This window comes from Bos taurus, chromosome 18, assembly GCF_002263795.3.
Source record: "Bos taurus isolate L1 Dominette 01449 registration number 42190680 breed Hereford chromosome 18, ARS-UCD2.0, whole genome shotgun sequence".
Lineage (NCBI taxonomy): Eukaryota > Metazoa > Chordata > Mammalia > Artiodactyla > Bovidae > Bos > Bos taurus.
The window spans coordinates 23178148-23197595 of record NC_037345.1 but is presented as its reverse complement, the minus strand read 5'-3'; the positions used below and the strand labels follow the sequence as shown (position 1 = coordinate 23197595).

The following is a 19448-nucleotide window of genomic DNA, read 5'->3' as shown; positions in this document are numbered from 1 at the left end:
CAGGATATGTTCCAAGATTCACCCAACAGTACAAATTTTGGACTAAAATCACAGGCTATTTCTTTCCACTCTTCCCCACCAAGTTTACCTATTCCCATAGTTCCCTAGGTTTGCAAAGATTTGAGGGTAAGGGGATTACCACTGAAGCAAGTAGATTTCACATCCTGATGGTGTTTTTGTAGCTGCCACATGTGGCCCCGTGTTAAGTAGCTGAACATTTCTGTTTGCTGGCAGCCAAAGTCAGCCCTCACCTCCTAGGGAGCTCCTTCTGACTTCAAAAAGCATTCCACAGGGTTGTAGAGAACAGGGAGTGGGGGAGAAGGTTACCACTTATGCTGCCTGAATTCAAGTTCCATCTTTGTGCTTCCTGGTTATTAAAGCCTCTCAGGAGACAATGAAAGGGGAGAGGATTTACAGGGGTTTCTTCAGATAAGGTGCTAGAAACCCCGATATTTGAATGAGAGATTGCATTCTTTTAGAAGCAACTTTTTATTGTTTTTTTAAAAAAGCATAACTAAATGTTCAATTGGGAAGGTTCCTATCACGATGTGCAAAGTATACTGAATCAGTTAAGGGATCCCTTGCTGTCCATGAAAGCTCATCTTTTTGCGTCTCTCAGGAAAAAAAGCAGTCATTTAGAATGTTTTCCACAGTATGGCAATTCTGCTGGTGGCAAGTGAAGCCAGCCTGAGGAGGCACTGCTTCCAGAATGGCATGAGAAATGTGTCATTCACAAACTGTCACTGTGCATATCTGGAGAGTATAAATGAAGCTAGAATAAATATAAGCCGGACACCCCCTGACTGGAGTCATCTCTCTTTTTGTTTGTTGATGTTTTACTTTATAGTGACTTCTGACAATTTAGCTACCAACAGACTGTCATGAAAAGAATAGCTCTCTTTCTCTCTGAAAAGTATTATTCTTTAAAAAAGTTATTAACTAATTTAATATCGGGATTAAGCACAATGAGTTTCTAAATTATGGCATCATCTTAACAGCAGCCTGCCTGCTGGATTTTTGAAAAAAATTTATTTTTGCCTGTTAGAATTTCTTAAAGTTTGAAGAAGTCTTTAAAGTCTTCTAGATTGTTTTCACCATTGAAAATAAACCAACATAATTCTTATTTTGTTCTACTTCTTATTTTGAGTGAAATTTTAAAGTAACATAATAATTCTTTTTTAATTTACAAACTTTGGGGAGAATCCTTAACACAGTACAATAAGTTGCTTCATGAGCCAGCTTCCTTCAACAGATTTAATAGAGATGTGAGCATACTTTGTTCTATCGAATGAAAGTAATAGGCTGATTTTTATTTTGAAATGTAGCCAGTCAACAGGTACTTATTGCACATCCCTGTGCATAAGGAACTGTGTGAGATGCCACAGGCATCACATGTTTGGGACGCAATGACTAACTTAGAACATCAAGCATCTTCTCTTACCCTTCTGCAGTGATACGTATTGAGTGCGGACTACACATCTGTTGTGATGATCTTGGGGAGAAAGGGGGCGGGGTTCTCTCAGCAGCACCTGCCCTTTGGTGCTGAACCTGACTTGAGTCAGTCTCCCTGTCCCTCTGGGCTTCTGTCTCTTTCCTCCCCCTAACTCACAGGGCAGACTACAGTTGGAGTGGAGCTGCAGGTTTCTCTGCGTGAAGCTAATTGGCCCATTTGGGGCTTAAACCCAGATTCTTAGACCTCTTAGCACCTTACTTTAGACAACTGGGCTTGGTGCTTTGGATGCAAATGCTAATTGTTAATCATTAGGAATAACTTTCTCCATTGAGGAGACGGGGTTGGCTGGCTACTGCATCAGCCTTGACTCACGCTTACAGTGGGAGCTTCGGTCCTCCGTGTAGAAACAAATGAAGTTCAGGTGTGGGGCCAATATGTCCCCTCTCACATTCCAGGGGACAGTTCAGTGGGTGACACATCCCACGACCTGGCCTCCTCCATGATAACATGCAATCATCAGGAGTTAACTTAAACAGTAACTAGCTAGAGATTGATGCAAATGTGTGAACCACGTGCCTATTTGTTGGCGGCAGCCTAAAAGGCTACCATGGTGACTTCTGGAGGAAAAACTCTCTTCCTCTTCTGATTGTATGGATTTGTCGGCTTGAGAAACCCGCACAGTGATTAGGTTGACGGTCTTTGTTGGCCTGAGGCAGTGTTCTCCTTATGTTCTTAAGTAACAAAGCTTAAATGTCTCAAGAAATAGATGAATAAAGGAAAACACTTACTTTTTAGTGAATTCAGAACTGCTGACTTACAGAATTGAGATGCATCCAGTATGCATAATAGCCTGAATCTGATAGGCCGTAAACTTCAGGAGTCAGAAGGATCCATCAACTAATTTCCAGATCCAGAATAGTAACTGTTTCTCCCCTTGTTCAAACAGCCATTCCTAATCCACCTGGCACTCTTCCCCTGGCCCAGATGCGTCATTAGAACCTTCCTTAAGACAAGTTTAAGGCAAGTGATTGGAACTGGTGCTTCAGGAGACATTTATAGACCAGCTCTGATCTAGGCAGCTTCATTCAAGGAAATGTCAGAGTTCTATGTTTTCTGGGAGTCTACACTGGTTTATGTTTGGATATTCTCACCCTCTTTCTGTCATGACTTTTGTGTATTATTCTCCAAATGGCATCAGTTTTCAGCCTAGACTTAACTACATGTGCTTCGTGTAGCTACCAGGCAAAAAAAGGAACTTTCGAAAGTCACATGCAGTTTTAACATCATAATAGGATGCCATATAATAGTAACTGACTTTTAATCAGTGTTAACTAGACTTTATTAGTTTGAAAAGTGAACTATGTTCAGTCTTTTAATTTTTTAAACCATTTCTCTTTTTATAATTTTATTTATTTTTGTCTGTGCTGGGTCTTCTTTGCTGTGCATAGGCCTTCTCTAGCTGTGATGAGTGGGGTCTACTCTCTAGCTGCAGTCCTGGGATTCTCATTGCAGTGGTTTCTCTTATTGTGAAGCATGGGCTCTAGGGCACACAGGCTTCAGTAATTGCCACACGCAGGCTTAGTTGCCGCATGGCATGTGGAATCTTCTGGAACCAGGGATTGAACCTGTGTCCCCTGCATTGGCAGGCAGATTCTTAACCACTGGACCACCAGGGAAATCCTTAGTCTTTTAATTAAACGTCTCATGAAAAGTCTTTTGTTTGGACCAGAGGCATTTTTCAGATACCTTAGGATACATGCCCCTTAAGTCAAAACAAAGGCTGTGAGTGTGTGTGTGACAGTGTATGTGTGTGTGTGTATTCACAACTGAACTAATACTAAAACCATTTACTGAGCACTTACTATTTGCTGGATATTATGGTAGTTATTCCAAATATATTTGAAATATTTTTCAGGGCTGCTATAACAAAATACCACATTGAGTAGCTTCAAGAATAGGAATTTATTTTTTCATATTTCTGGAGACTGGGAGTCCAAGATCAAGGTATTGGCGAGTCTGGTCTCTCCTGGGCTTGCAGATGGCTGCCTTCTTGCTGTGTCCTCACTGGCCAGTCCTCTGTGTGTAAGCATCCGTGTGCCTCTTGCCCTCATGTCCTCTACTTATAAGGACCCTTGTTAGTTAGAATGGATTAACTAGGGGGCCACCCAAATGGCCTCATTTTATAACTTAATCACTTCTTTAAAGGCTCTATCTCCAAACCGTTCTAGAGATTAGGGCTTCAATATATAAATTTGGGATGAGGGAGAGGGAGACACATTCAGCTCCTAACAGTGTTGAATTCTCACCACAATTTTTGTAATGAAGGTACTGTCATTATCTCCATTGTAAGATAAAGAAACAGTGGTTCGTAAAAGCTGAAACACTGGCCTGATGACTTTCATGTAGCAAGCCAAGCATACCATTTACATGCTCCGTATTTCTTTTTCAGTGTGTGTGTCAGAGATATCATCTAGGTTTTGAAGTGACTTTGAAAAGGCCCATTGAAATTTCTGGATTCCTTTAAAAGAAGGCGTATGTAGCCATGTTGCTAAGGGGCTTCTGCCACTTAGCAGCCGTGTGACCTCTGGCAGGTTACTTCACTTCTCTGGCCTTTGGTTTTCTAGTCTACAAAATGGGGTTATTAATCATACCTACCTGAGAGGGCTGTTGTGAAGAGGATGTGAGATAATCCACATAACATATGTCTGTAAATAGCAGGTATTAAGTAGATGTTAGTTGCTATTATTATGTGATTATCATCATTCTGAGAAAGGTGCATTTTCAGAATGGGACCAAGTAATTACTATCATTCCATTTTAATATTTGAAAGTGATATTACCTGCTGGTTATTTGGATCTATATATTATCATAGTTTTAAATATTACCATTTTCAACAAATTATGTCATTTTACATCAGTAACATGTCAGAGGCTGGTGTAACGTGTCAAAAGGGATTTAACTCATCGGCTGTGTGTCGTCAATGTGACACAGCTCTGAGAATCAGATCAACAGCACCTGCTTTTAACACACATTGGACATACCTGGGTGGTTTCCTTGAAGTCAGGTGACACGCTGAGCTGTTCCAGCACCAAGTTTCTGGGGAGAAAGACCATAAGAGGTGATCAATACTTCCTACAAGCCAACTTTCAAGTAATCCCATTGCAAAATGGCTCTGCGGTCACTCCATCATGCAGAGGCCTAAACTAGGCAAATGGAATGTTGCAGAAAGTCCCCCCAGAGCCCAGCTGGCCCCCAGATGCTGTAGTCTTCTTTTGTTGGGTTGCGCTGTCATGGCTGCCAGCTCTCTGGAGTGATGCTCCTTGTAGATGCTACCAATCTAATACTGCAAGTCATGCTGCGCTGCAGGGCCTCATCCATCTCGTCTAAGGTACTTTTGCAAGTATTCTTCTAGATTAAATTCCTGGCAGTAAAGTAACTGGATTAGAATTTCTGTATATTCAGAATTTGGATTGATACTACCAAAGCGCCCTTATAAACAGTCAGACCAATACATTCTCATCTACAGTGGATGAATGCACCTCTTTGATGTTATCAAGTATTTTCATTTTTGCCAACACGATAGGTAACATCCATTCTCCCATAGTTGCTTGGGTTTGTCTTTAACTATCAACATCATTGAGCACCATTTCATGCATTTGTTCCCTGTTTGTATTTTTTACTTCTGAGTGTGAATTGCCTATCCATATCCTTTGTCCACTTTTCCACTGGTATATCTTTCTCCACCTGAATTATATAGACCCCTTTTCAATCGAGGAAATGAGCCCTGAAGGCAAATATTTCCTCCAGTTTACCCTTTGTCTTTTGTCTTTGTTTACAGTTTTTCAGTCCATCCTAAGTGTTTACATGTTTTTAAATTTCTCAACACCCAGGAAATTTGTTGAGAGCTGGACTACATCTCAAGATCCCTCCAAGTCTAAAGAAGATGCCACAAATACCATCAACTACAAAATGAAAGGAATATGCGTCCAGTGGTGGATTTTTGCAGACTTTAGCAGGTGAGTGAAAGCTACTTCTATTGTCTAGGCCTTTCCAAGGATTCTGTCATCTCTCCTGTAAAATACTCAACTCTGTCTTATATTAGCAGAACAGTCAACATTACAATCAAAATATGATTGTTTTAAATGTTTTTGCTATGCTATGCTATGCTAAGTCACTTCAGTCGTGTCTGACTCTGTGTGACCCCATAGACGGCAGCCACCAGGCTCCCCTGTCCCTGGGATTCTCCAGGCAAGAACACTGAAGTGGGTTGCCATTTCCTTCTCCAATGCATGAAAGTGAAAAGTGAAAGCGAAGTTGCTCAGCCGTGTCTGACTCTTATCGACCCCACGGATTGCAGCCTACCAGGCTCCTCCATCCATGGGATTTTCCAGGCAAAAGTACTGGAGTGGGGTGCCATTGCCTTCTCCGTTAAATGTTTTTAAAATGTTTTTATTAGTTATAAAAGTAATATGGTTCACTACAGTGATTCAATTTTTTAAATATAACAATAGGTTCTGGATTTTTAATATCCAGGCTCTACCCTTCCACCATGCTTATCCTTCAGGAATGTGCTGGACAACTCTATCAATGTTTGGGGTAAAGGAACATGATTCATGAAAAGGATGAATCTCCCTTAGAAGGCTTGGTGAGTTCAAGGATGCTCTAAGACTTCTTCAAGGGGAGGAAAAGAAAGTAAGAGCTTTGAATGAAGATATTAAACAATTTGGAGGCAGCTTTAAAGTATTTATGACATAGTTTTAAACTTTTTGGAAAATATGGATCCTCTTATCTATAAGCTTTCTCCTCTCTAAAACTTAAACTATTAAGGTGAAAAGTAAAAGTGGTATCCGACTCTTTGTGACTCCACAGACTATACAGTCCATGGAACTCTCTAGGCCAGGATACTGGAGTGAGTAGCCTTTCTCTTCTCCAGGGGATCTTCTCAACCCAGGAATCAAACCGAGGTCTTCTGTGTTGCAGACAGATTCTTTACCAACTGAGCTATCAGGGAAGCTTAGGTAAAAAACTCAATCATCTAAATTAGAGAGATCCCCAAAACCTTATGTGCATATGAATCACTTGGGGATCTTGTTTAAATGCAAATTATGTGATTCTGTGGGGGCAGGGGGACAGTGGTTTGGGCAGGACTGAGATTCTGCATTTTTAACAAGCTGCTTGTTCCCAGACCTCTCAGTAGCTGGGCTCTAAAATATAACTTTTGTGAACACATTCCCCTTATTCGCTGCAGTAGTCTATGTACATAAACACATGCTTTATATATATCTTTATATTCCTGCTTTCTAAAACATTAATTGAGAAATAGGCCATTGTTACAGAAACCACAATGCACTTCATGAAAAAACATTGGGCACAAAGGCAAAACAGTGACAAATTGATACTTTCTTGCTTGGTCACGCCTGATTTAAGGAAACGAACCCCAAATAGGCTATGTGAATTGGAAATTGACTTCAACCACATTTAAATTGTTGTCTTTTAAAATATTAGCAGTTGAGTGTGTAAACCAATATTTATTTTCTAATCAAAGGTTTGTGGCAAATGGTTTATAAATGAAAGAAATGAGGGAAGAATGCTTTGAAATGTTTCTCATAATAGAAATGGAAATAGGATATTTTATTTCTTTAAATGGCAGGCACAGGCTTCAGCTAAAATTCATCCTGCTCTGGAAAGAGGAAATTATATGAAAAACTGATCATAGTATAAAAGCCCAGACCAGCACCTCTCTGCCAACGATCATAATAAATATCTTTCAGCGGAAAAAAAGTTGAAGATCCAGCTACATTAAGGAAGAATCTATTAACAGAATAATTGTATACTGAGGATCCCTTTAAGAAACACTTCCAAAATTCCATTATCTTAACTGTCACTCGCACTTTGAGTTGTCTCAACACTGTGTGTTTTCATGAATTACCAGAGCTGTTTGTTTTTTCCTTTATCAGTCATCACCCTGTCAGCCGGGCCATTCATAACGACTTTTGGCAGCTCATCAGGAGAGTTCAGAGCTTGAATAGGACCCTATCAACTCTCACACCTCATTGTGTGAAACTGTTTACCAGCATTGCCTTTTTCTGTAAATATTACAAGCAGAGCCCTGAGAAGTGGAGATGCGTGAAAACAAAATGGACAAATCTTGTAGCGGTTGGTGGAGATGGCAGGTGGGGGTGGGGTGGGGGGAGTGACTGAGCATTTACAAGTACTCAAGTTTCCTTTATTGGGCTGAATCCTACCTAGTCACTGGGCTTGAATTCTTGTATATGCTGGTTAATTAGACAATATTTAATTTGACTTAACATTGGTGTCAGTTTGGTGAAAGTGAGGCTCTGTAATTAGGGAGTACAGACCGGGTTTCTGGCACAGTTCTGCTCACTTCCTCTAATTTAATGCCCCCCTTTCCAGTGTATTATCACCCTGGATGTGTTGAGTTCCCTGCTGTCTTTTCTGCTTGACTGGTAACAAGGTGGCCCACATGAACACCAACAGCAAATGGACTGACTCAAGTCTCCTGGTCTTAACAGCCTGAAGTTCTGCCAGATTCACCCATCAGAAATAATTTCCTCTTGAAAACGAATGTCAGTAATTCTCTATGGAAGCTAATATCACCAACTTGCAAATGGGTATGATTTTTGTTGTTGTTGTTCTCTATTTTTACTAAAGTTATATATACACAGATTTTTGAAGGGTCAAGTAGTTCCAGGTTTTGTGATTAAAAAATAAAAAAAATTAAGCCTTCTCCCCAGCTCCCCACCCTGCCCATCAGAGGCAACCACTTTCAATTCTTACAGCAGATTATTTAGAAAATAATGTCACAGGGAGAAATAGGTTGTTTTGCTTTACCAGTTTTGGGATGTTACATAAATGTGACTTGCTTCTTCCCTTGACCATGAAGGTGGATTTTCCTTAATTACTCTTTTTAAAAACCAGGGTATAATTTATATACAATGAATGCACAGATTTTCAATGTACCATTCAATATATTTTCAGTTCAGTTCAGTCGTTCAGTCGTGCCCGACTCTTTGCGACCCCATGGACTGCAGCACGCCAGGCCTCCCTGTCCATCACCATATATATTTTAATGAAAGAATATACTGACGTACCTGTACACTAAACTGCAGAACATTTGCAGTACCCCCAAAAGTTCCCTTATAGATCTTTGCAATCAGTCCCCTTCTGTAAAGCAATCACCCTTCTTATTTCTTTCACTGTAGATTAGACCTACCTGCTCTGGAACTCTCTGTAAGGCATTAGATATTATGTACTCTTTTGTTCCTGACTTCTTTTGCTCAAAATGATATGTTTGAGATTCATGCAGAAACTTATTTCTTTTAACTACCAAGTAGTGTTCCATTGTATGAAAATACTACTGTATGTCAATTTTCTTTATTGATACTCATTTGTTTCCACTTTGGGGATGTTTTTATTATTGATTTATGGAAGTTTGATACATTCTAGATAACAAGCTCTTTGTCAGAAATCGACTTTGCAAATCTCTCTCCCAGTCTGTAGTTTATCTTTTTATATTCTCAGTGGTGTTACTTGATGAAGAGAAATTTTAAATTTTGGTTATGTCCATCTTATGATTTTTTTTATGATTTGTACTTTTTGTATCTTATCAAAGAGCTCTTTGCCAACCAGGAGATCATGCAAATATTCTTCTATGTTTTCTTTTAGAAAACATTGAAGCTTTCTAGTTTCAGATTTTACATGAAGGATTCCTTTCCTATCTAAATATAATTTTTGTCTATGGTGTGATGTAGAGGTCGAGGTTCTTTCTTTTTTAAATATGAGTATACAATTGTTCTAGCATCATTTTTTGGGAAAACTTTCCTTTCCACAAAGGATGTGTGTGTGTGTGTGTGTTTGTGTATTTCAGGACTTCATTCTGCTTCACTGACTTTTATTATCTTCCTTATGCAAGTAACAGCATCTTAATTATTGTAGTTTTCAGCACAATTTAAAAGTACAAGTTTTCAAAATTTGTTTTTCTTTCTCAGGTTATTTTTACTATTTTTTAGCTTTTGCATTTTCATGTACATATATAATCAACTTGTAAATTTCTACTACATGGAATTTTGATTGGGACTGTACTGAATTTATAGATCAATTAAGGGTGAATTGATACTTTAGCAGTATTGATTTTTCCCATCCCTAAACATGTTATATGGTTTAAGTTTTTATTTATAACTTTCTACAGTATGTAGCAGTTTTAAGAATTTAAGTCTTATCTATATTTTCTTAACTTTATCTTTGAGTATTTATGCCTTTCCTACAAATGTAAATGGATTACTTTTTAATTTCACTTTCTCATAATTTGCTGGTAACTTTTGAAATATAAATTTTGTATATTGACCTTAATTCTTGTGACTAAATTCACTTTTCAGTTTTAGTTGTTTTGTGGGAGTAGATTCCTTAGAGTGTTTTCTATATACAATCATGTCAACTGCAAAAAAAAAAGACTTCTGCTTCTTTTTAATTTTTATACTTTTATTTTTTTCTTACATTGTTGTGCTAGATAGGGTTTCCAGTATATTGTTGAATAGATGTGGAGACATTGGGTGTCTTGTTCCTGAACTAAGAAGCATTCAATATTTCACCATTAAGTATGACATTAACTGTTGTTTTTTCATATATGCCCATTATCAAGTTGATGAAATTCCTTTCTTTTCCTAGTGTTCTGAGTTTCTTTTCATGAATGAGTATGACATTTTGTCAAAAATGTTTTTGCATCAATTGAGATTTTTCTTCTCTTTGATTCTGTTAATGTGATGAATTACAACTATTGATTTCATAATGTAAAACCAACCTTTAATCCCGGCATAAGCTCCATTTATTAATAACATTTGTCCTTTTCATATAACACTGAATTTGATTTGTTAATATTTTATTGAGGACTTTGTATATTTATTCATGTAAGATATTGGTCTATAATTTTTTTTCTTGTAATGTCTTTGTCAGGTTTTAATAACAGGGTTATGTTGGCCTCATTAAACTACTTGAAAAGCATTTCCTTCTATTTTCTCAAAGAGTTTATATAACACTGGTATTAGTTTTGTCCTTAAACCTTTGATAGAATTTATGAGTAAAGCCATCTGGACCTGAGGCTTTCTTTGTTGAAAGGTTTTTAATTATGAATTCAATTTTGAAAATGGATATAAAGCTCTTTGATTTTTTTCTATGTCTTCTTGTGCTAATTTTGGTAAGATGTGCTTTTTGAGGGATTTGTCCACTTGTTCTAAGTTGTTGAAATTATAGGCGTAAAGTCATTAATGTTTCTGTCTTCTTGGAGAATTGAATCCTTTTTCATCAGGTAATAAGCCTTTCTATCACTGGTAATATTTCTTGTCCAATCTTGTTTTGATATTAATAAAGCTACTTTAGCTTTCTTTTGAGTAGTGTCTGCATGGAATATCTTTTTTCATTCTTTTAATCTATTTATGTCTTTATATTTAAAGTGGTATTCTTGTAGCCAGCATATAGTTGAGACTTGCTTTTTATCTAATATAACAATCTATCTTTGAGTTAGTGTAACTTACATTTAATGTGATTATCGATATGGTTGAATTAAAATCTACCATCTAACCAGCTGTTTCCTATTTGTTCCATTTTGTCTTTTGTTTCCTTTCATTTTGCCTCCTTTTTAATTAATTGAGCATTTTCTATGAGTCAATGGTATTTCTACTATTGAATTATCATGTACAACTCTTTTTAAAAAATTGAATACTTTAGGGTTTACCATGTACATCTTATTTAATCAGTCTACTTTCACATTGTATCCCACTTCATGTCTGCTATAAGGACACTATATCCCCAGTTTCTTCTCTCATCTCTTGTTCTGTTTTTGCCACATATTTACTCTTACATGTGCTATAAATACACAATCTTACTCTTTTTGCTTTAGGTGGTTATCTTTCAGAGCAACTAAAAGCAACAGAAAATTAAATTTGGACCTTGTTTACCTGTAGTTATTCTATTTCCAGCGCTCTTAATTTCTTTGTGAGGATTCAGATTTCTGTCTGCTATTATATGCTTCTGTCTGAAGAACTTTCTTTAACATTACTTGTAACATTGATCTACTGGCAATGAATTTGCTCATATTTGTTTTATGGTTTTGGTTCAGGAAAGTCTTTATTTCCTGTTCCTTTTTGAAAGACATTTTTGCTGGGTATAGGATTCCGACTTGACAGGTTTTTGCTGATGTTCGGCTACAGAGACCTCATCCCTTGTATAGTTTCTGGAGAAGTCTACTTTAAGTCTTTAATTTTCATTCCTCTATATGCTGTGTGTCTTTTTTTTCACTGGCTGCCTTCATAATTTCCTTTGTCTCTGGTTTTCAGCAGTTTCTATGTAATATGCATATGGTGTGGGCGTATCTTGGGGAGGGGAGTGTTGATTCTGCTAGGTGTTCTTTGAGTTGTTTGGTATCTGTTATTCATTTTGGAATATTCTTGAGTATTATTTCTCCTTATTTTTCTTCCTGGGATGCCAATTGTACATAAGTCAGATCTTTTGTCATTGTTTCACATCTCTTAGATGCTCTGTTGTGTTTTTCCAACCACGCTCTATCCTTCCCCACTGTTCTGCAATCCATGTCGGAACTGATATAAACCCAGTTTCCATAGATGTGAGGGTTTGACTGAAGAAACTTGCTGTTATATCCTCTCTTAATTCTCCAAATCCCGATGGGTTTATCCCTTTGAAAGATTGTTTTCTGGGACTTCTCTAGTGGTCCAGTGGTTAAGAATCCGCCTTGCAATGCAGTAGGGCTCGGGTTCAATCCCTGGTTGTGGAACTAAGATCCCACATGCCTTCGGGCAACTAAGCCCACATGTGGCAACTAAAACCCAATGCAGCCCAGTAAATAAGATTGTTTTCTGCCATTTTAATGGTCTTGGGAGGGAGTGAAAGTAGATGCACATGGGCAGTCTGCCATTCTTTACCTGAAGTCAACTGTGAATTTCATTATTTATGTTAAACTTAGTCGTGGTAAAGAACTAAATTTCCTATTATCTTTGAAGTAAATCAATCTGTTATATCATCTTTCTCATTTTAAATCACTTCTGCAGTCTCAAAAATAAGAGAAAAGAATCACAAATAATGATAGCTAACATTTATTATCCATTTATCATATGCTAGTGTTATAAATGCTATTATATTAACTAAATTTTATTCTCATAACAGCTTTATAATATAGACAGTCTGGTTTTTTTTTTTCATTTTTATAGGTGAAAATAAACTGAGGCACAGAAGATTAAGTAATTTTCCTAAAAATTCATAAATAGAAAATGACAGAACTTGGCTTCTTAACCACCATATTCTAACTGCTTCCAACAGATGGGAAGATGGTGGCTTTTAGGTACTATCTCTGTTTATGTTCTCTGCAATCTTTCATGTACTACTGTTAACTTTCCAAGAATCTTAATCTGTTAATCAGCAAGTACATATTCAGTGCCTGTTATGTGCCCAGAATTGTTTTGTTCAGTGTGGAGGTATAAAGAAATACAGCCAGGCCATTTCCTTTGGGGAGTTTACATCTATCTCTCCAAGAGAAGGCCCCCACAAATCTGAAAATAAGCTTAATGTACAAAGTGGAACCATCATTCAGAAAAATGAAAGCTTGATTTGATCTGGGTGCTCAGAAAGCATGAAAAGCTCATTAAAAACCCTGATGCTTATTTAAGAATTTACTTAGCTTCTAGCTTACCTGTGCTGCCTTTCATTTCTCCCTTTACCTCTTTTATTTTTTTGCAGCCTAATTTTAGCTATTGTACGGTTTATAAACATTTCTTCCACAGAGCAAATGTAAAAAAATCATTTATTTATTTGGCTGTGTTGGTCTTAGTCGCAGCACAGGGAATCTCTGTTGCAGCACGTGTAATTCTCTGGTTGCTACACACACGCTCCAGTGTATGTGGGCTCAGTAGCTGTGGCATGAGGGCTTAGATACCCCACAGCATGTGGGATCTTATTTCCCTGATTAGGGATCGAACCCATGTCCCCTGCATTGGAAGGTGGATTCTTAATCACTGGACATCCAGGGAAGCCCCCACAGAGCAAATTAAGAAGATTGTTTATAAGCTCAAAACATCTTTGTGAAAGTTTAAAGTGGGAAGAGTCTCAAATTCTTGGTCATAGTGATATATGGAGATATATATATATACACACAAAGCTTTATAGATATATGTACTTTTATCTCAACTACCTTCTTTCCCTGTCAAGTTACATAACTAAGAATGAACATGTGTTAACATTTGATGTTCTCTGGTATTTCTGGAATGGCAGTGAGTAAACAAAGTGTTCATAGATGTAATATTGTCTTTAGGTTGGTTAGCACAGTGACTGCCTCCTAATAAAAACCTAGCAAATTTTTATTGTTTCATGGATTGAATGCATGAAATTAAAGAAATCCTAGGGTGACTTTTTTTTATAGATGATGAAGAAAATCCTCATGAATTTGTATTATAATTTGAAGGGGTTTTCCTGATGCAATACATGTCAACACACCTTAGAGAAAAAAGTTGTCATTGATTTGTTATCCTTACACCAAATCTCTTTTAGGATTAAGAGACAGGATTCATTCACAGTGTCAGACCCCTCCCTCCCCAGTGCAATACCTAGAGCAGACAGTAGGTATTTGTTGGTTGGAAATATCTGTTAGGTGGAAAAATGAATCATTTGACAGTCTCTAATTTGACGTTGAAGAAGTCTAAGTGCTCAATAACCACTTCTCCCAATGGCAGGTTCTACACAAAACTAACAATAACAACAGAACAGTGTTTTAGGAGAAACTTGATAATGCAGCAGTCAGACCATGGACTTTGAAGCCAAGCAGACCTAGAGTCTAGTCCTATCTCTGCCACTTAGGAGCTAGCATATGACCCTCAGGAAGGTTGCTTAACCTCTTCAAGTCTCAACTTCCCAATCTTTCAACTGGGAGCAGTAACAGTATTCCATATGCTTGTTGTGAGGATTAAAAAAGATACTCTGCACTGTGACCCACTACAGTTAGCACTCAACACATGGTAAATAGACAGTTATTATTCTACAAGGATTTCAGGAGTTGAGGCTGTGGCCATTTGGATCTGTAAAGAATCTTGACAACAGTGGGGAAATCTAAAACAGAGGAGCTTATATATTTCCTATGTTTCTCTTACCTTGCTTTAGGAATTTTGAGTGATGTATGTTTGGTGGTATGAGTATGTGGAAGGACACAGAGGTGCGGTGGGACAGGATCTAGAAATTCTTTCTACCTTTAGAGAAATGCCCTCTACCAAGGATTTATGCTAACAGGGCCCACAGGCCCACCCTATCAGCTGAGGATGAAAACAGCCAGAGACAATGGGATATGACACAGTAATGAGTTCTCATTTGTCAGGTGTCTACTTGCTGATATGGTCTAAGGATATGGTGTTCAATAATTTCTAGAAATTGGTAATAATGATACCATTTACACGGCAGCTCCTCTGGCAGTTTTCAGAGTGCTTTCACATACACTCTCTGTTTTAATTTCCACCACAGTGCTATGAGGAACCTGAAGTAAATATTATCATTCCCATTTTATAGATGAGTAAATATATTCTGAAAAGTGAAATGACCACATCCAAGGTCACACAGCTGCTCAGTAATCAAACTCAGATTTAAACCTGAGTTCTCACTCTGGGGTCATTAATTTTTTTTTTCCATGAAACTCAACAGCTTGTTTATTCTACATAACTCATGTAGTATTTTGAATATTAAGTGTGCTTGCACCCATGCTCCCTGGTGGTTTAGTCAGTAAAGAATCTGTTGCAATGCAGGAGACCTGGGTTGGGAAGGTCCCTTGGAGAAGGAAATGGCAACCCACTCCAGTATTCTTGCCTGGGAAATCCTATGAGCAGAGGAGCCTGGTGGGCTACAGTCAGTGGGGGTTGCAAGAGTTGAACACGACTGAGCGACTAAATCACCACTGCAAACCCATGCTAGACCTTTAAGACTTTGTGTTCATAAGGTCATTTAGTAATCAAAATCTGCCTGCAATATAGGGACGCAGGAGACATGGGTTCGATCCCTAGGTCAGGAAGATCCCCTGGAGGAGGAAATGGCAATCCACTCCAGTATTCTTGCCTGGAGAATCCCATAGACAGAGAAGGCTGGTGGGCTACAGGCCATGGGGTCACAGAGTCGGACACGACTGAGAGACTGAGCACACACACATGGAACAGCAGCTAACCTTCTGTGTCTTTTTTGTCCTACAGAGAACAAAATTTGTCATCCAGATACACCTAGTGTTTAATGATGTCAGTAAGGAAACAGTCCATCCTTTGGTCCAGAGGAGGCCATGGTTATTCTGGTGAAGCACAAGGGCATGGTCATTTTGATCAGTCACTCTGCAGAGGGTCCAAAGCTGTGAAGCAGAGTAAACTCAGAACAGACAGCTGGAATCCTGGGAGTGTAACCTCACCAACAGATGAGGTAGTGATAGATGACTCCTGATTAGTCTTTTCCCTTTCCCTCTCTCAATATATATTCTGAGTTGTTACCTAGAATAAATCCAACAGCTTCTAATTAATGCACTCATTGTCTTTGTTTTGAATGGAAAAGGGAAAAAAATATGTTCATACCCCTGCTGGCAGTATGGGAATTATGCCTAAAGTGGAATATCTTTCTCCATCACGAGTAACATTAATCTCTATAGTCCTCCAAAGTAACTAATTGCCACATAGTTGAATTTCTATTTGTATGGATGGGTGGTATCCTTTATGAGTTTCCGGGTAACAATTTGTTGCAGGAAAGATTCTCTCCAGAAACCCTTCTTAAGATTATTATCAAATTCCTCAATCAAGAAGGAGAAGTCAAACCGGTTAGGCTAGATACAGACAACCAGTTGGCAACAAACTGAGCTCATCAGTCCTGGATTCTTAACTGTCAGAGAGGATGGGTGGATAAAGCTACAGCGGGCTTGTTGTCCGTTACAAGTCTTCCAAAGGGAGGGGGGCAGCCATGCCACAGTTTTCTTCTATCCTGAGCCTGTCCTGCGTTTTTCTAAGTGTGTGAGCATGAGCCCCCTGCACACAGCCATGCCCTCTGATGAGAAGATGATGGGAGGAATGGTGAACATGAAGATGCCATGGCCACTGCTCCCTATTCTCAACAGAACCTCCTTTTGTTCCAACAATAACAATTTTCGATAAAAAGAATCATTACATTTTAGACATTTCAATATAAGGGCTTGGAAAGATACCTTACCTTGTTCGAGGTCACGCAGTTATTAAATAGCCATGTAGGAATTTGAGCCTGAGTCTGTCTGCCCCCAACTCAAGGCTTTTGAGCATCACTCTCATTGTCTCTACTGGGATAATGGCTTCCTTGTGATAACTGTTAGAAGCTGGAAAATGTGGGCCTGAGGGAACTTTTCAATATGAAATGCTAACTCTTTGCCTACCGAGATTCTTATTTTTAAAAACCCAGAGGAAGTTCATATTAATAGATTTATTTAACATTTATGTACAATATTTACATTTACAAAATGCTTTACAGTGTAACAGAATGGGCAGAAATTTTTATTGCAGCATATAATTGTCTTTTCTTTCATATTCATTTATTCCTTTGATTTATTTCAAATGTTCTCCACTTGGTCTTCTGAGATCATGTACAATGGTAACAAATTTAAAATAAGATTAATAAAAGATTATTTTGTATCACTCCTAGGGAAAACTGAGCGGGGCCATGCCATTCTCTGTTCTTGATAAATGTTATGCAAAAGCGCATAATATCGTCCCCAGCACACTGCCTGTAACACCAGCTGTGCTTGCTCATGGTGCTTTGAAACTGTATTTGGCTCCTATTCCTCATTTATTTTGTGGTGTTTGTTTTCTGCCCTTCAGCTGGTTGGGGTGCTCCGTATTTGGGATGATAAACTGCTGTGTGTCATCTGAAGAGGCTGGACTATGGCCTTTCTTCACTGATCACCAAGCCGGAAACCTCTGCTGGCTTTTCTTGCTGATGATTCCCTCTGCCTGGAAAGCCTTCTTCCCCAGATGGTCCCATAACTACTACCTTCTCTTCACTTGGGACTGAGATCAAATGACACTTTCTCCAAGAGGCCCTGCCTTGACCCCAGGTCCCAAAGAACCTCCCCCATCAGTGTATCCTGGCATTCTCTTTTATTTTCTCTTTAGCATGTAAGATTCTTTAGTAAGAACCCTAGAATTGGACTTCCCTGGTGGTTCAAGAATGGTTGAGAATCTTGCTGCCCATGCAGGGGAACATGGGTTCAATTCCTGGTCCAGGAAGATGCCACATGCCGCGGGGAAACGAAGCCCGTGCACCGCAACTACTGAACCAGTGCTCTAGAGCCTGGGAGCTGCAGCTACGGAAGCCCTCACGCCCCAGAGCCTATGCTGCAACAAGAGAAGCCACTGCAATGAGCAGCAGCAGCCCCCACTCACCACAACTGGAGAAAGCCCGTGAGCAGCGAGACCCAACACAGCTGAAAATAAATATATAAATAATTGTAAAACCCTAGAATTCCACTATTTGATAAGAATAAATGTATATAATAGTTATTGATAAGTTAGTATTTTGTCATTTTTAAGTTGCTAAGGAATCTCTTTAATATGAAGTACTCTGAAGGCTTACAATACATTGCTTATCTTTTTAGAGTCAGACCATTACTTTGGAGGGCATGCAAATATATGGCTAGGGGAAAATGTCTGTATTTGGTTACCTTACAGGTTCTAAAGCTAAATAACTTCTGTGCATGATCAGTAGATTAAAAATTTACTCTCAAAAAGTTTTTCTCATCCTTGTGTATGTGTGTGTGTGAATTTTTTTTTTTTCTTCAAGAATTGCAGGTAGTGTGCCTAACTAAACTGTGGTTTAGAAAGACAAGTGTGGAGGTCTGCCCTGGGAGGAAGGGTTGGGGGACAGACAAGATTGGGTAAGTGGTTCTTGACCCTGGCTGTATGTTATTAACAATGATCTATCCTACCAACCAGGACCAGTAAAATCAGGACCTTGGAGGGTTAGCCCAGGCACTAGTGATTTTTTTTAAGTCTTTATTGAATTTGTTATAATAACGCTTCTACTTTATGGGTTTTTTTTTTTTTTTTTTTTTTGGCCATGAGGCCTGTGAAATCTTAGCTCCCTGAACAGGGATCGAACCTCCAGCCCCTGCTTTGGAACACAGATTCTTAACCACTGGACTGCCAGGGAAGTCCCAGGCACTAGTGTTTTTTAAACTGTGCCAGGTGATCTGATCTGTAGCCATGAATGAGAACCCCGGATTAGCAGGCTGCTATAGTCCATTCTTGAGAAAAGTGAGTGATCAGGGTAGCCGCTGTCAGCCCTGCCTCTCCCACGGCTGCCAGGTAGAGGCGCTTGATTCTCATCCAGCTCTGACCAAACCTGGAAAGAACTTAGGATCCCCCTCTTACCTGTGGGTGGTTTCGGAAACTGGTCTTGCTGTCTTCAACAATGTCCAGTGAGCCTGGTCCAAGGCCACCAGGGCTCTCCACTCTGTTTCCTGTTTCGATTTCCTTTTTTTTTTTAAAGCTGCAGGGCTTGTGGAGTCTTAGGTCTTAGTTATCCCACCAGGGATTAAACCTGGGCCCTCCACAATGAAAGCACAGAGTCCTAACCACTGGACCACCAGGGAGTTCCCCTTTTCCAATTTCCTGTTTGGTCTCTAGCTGTTCTCCTGGACACTCAGCCCAATCCTCCACTGCCTTCCCTGTTTCTGGCTACTTTTTGCTTAGCTACTGCTGACTTCCAATTCATGGTGGCCTTATATCCACGTCCAAGGCTTCAAAGAGATGAACTACCCAGAACCACAATGGGGGCTTCTTCCTGATTCATTCTAGCCTGACAAACTCAGCTGCTGCCAAATCCCCCAACAGGGCAATCTCCTTGAACATGGCCCCTCAACACTGCCTTCAAATTCTTGGGAGAAACAAACCCCACTCCCTGAGCAGGAGGCTGTGTAAAGCCATGTGCAAGGGGCCGG

General features: G+C 39.1%; 1 long non-coding RNA gene across 1 annotated transcript; it reads left to right on the top strand.

Moving 5' to 3' along the window:
• The first annotated feature begins 7642 nt into the window (after positions 1 to 7642).
• On the top strand, positions 7643 to 18246 carry LOC104974837 (uncharacterized). Its single transcript, XR_003030341.2, has 3 exons — positions 7643 to 8085; positions 15700 to 15916; positions 17329 to 18246. It is a non-coding gene; the product is annotated as an uncharacterized lncRNA (long non-coding RNA).
• The last annotated feature ends 1202 nt before the right edge of the window (positions 18247 to 19448 follow it).